This window comes from Branchiostoma belcheri, unplaced genomic scaffold (genome assembly GCF_001625305.1).
Source record: "Branchiostoma belcheri isolate BF01 breed outbred unplaced genomic scaffold, Haploidv18h27 scaffold197, whole genome shotgun sequence".
Classification (NCBI taxonomy): domain Eukaryota; kingdom Metazoa; phylum Chordata; class Leptocardii; order Amphioxiformes; family Branchiostomatidae; genus Branchiostoma; species Branchiostoma belcheri.
Window position 1 is genome coordinate 31,099 of NW_017803457.1, and position 1,116 is coordinate 32,214.

The following is a 1,116-nucleotide window of genomic DNA, read 5'->3' on the forward strand; positions in this document are numbered from 1 at the left end:
CAGCCGTGAGTGAAATTTCCCGCCAGTACTTATAAACGTAAGAACCACTGACGGGCCGTGAGGTAGGGGTAAACTTTTGAATGGGAAGGATTTGTGCAACGCCACTTGGCAGAAAGGTGGTCCAGAATGTTTGCCGGAGCATGGGCTACTTTAAATTTGGCGGCACAGCCTTTATTGTTATTTTGCAGACGATTTTCGTGTCGACTGTGAGCTGTGCCGCCATTGGGGGCTAAGCAGAAGGACGGGGGCAAAGCAGAATTGCGCCGGGGGCGTAGAGGAACGACGGGGGCGAAGCAGATTTTTTGCGGGGGCGAAGCAGAACGGGGCGGGGGCGAAGCAGAACGGCGGGGGCGAAGAGGAAGGAGTTTCATGGGGGTGAAGACGTGGTGACGGCACACTCAAGTCTTTTCAACACCAACATAGGGGGCATATGCAATCCTCATTTTCACCTTGGCGAAGTGAAGGAAAGTCGTGTAAAGTGTTTTTTGTAATGACACAATGTCAATGGCATGTCAGGATTCGGCCCCCAGGACCTCTTGGTTCCGAGTTGAGCACTCTGTCGCTACGCCACACGACCCCGCGACATTTGGCAAGGACGTTTGTTTACTAGTAAACCCAGATGAAGTTACACATGCACTTGCGTCACTCATTTAGATACATATCAGGAGAGTCTTAATAAACAAGCTCTTTGAGTCTTCTTTATTGTTTCCACAACAAGAACCGCGCCAAACTTCTTTTTTTGAGATTAGACAAGACAATAGTGGCAAAAATGCATCAATAGCGGCATGCTGCCACAATATTGTGTACTAGCAGCTAAGCTTGTCCATGACCTTTGCAATGCTTACAATAAGAGACATCTAGTAACCGTAGTAAAGGCACTGTAAGTGTACTACCATGCTTAAGTATTCTTTCAACCGCGAACTTAAAACACCGCAAAAATCTCATTTCCTTTCCTAACGCGAAATTTATACCCCGCGAACAAAAATAAATTTACAGTATATTTATGTCATACCTGAGCCGTGAATACGTTCGGTATGGGTGTTTCAGACCGGGCCGTACTTAAAGATACGTATCGGGCTTCTCTACGCGTATATATATATAACGTGGGTTTATATT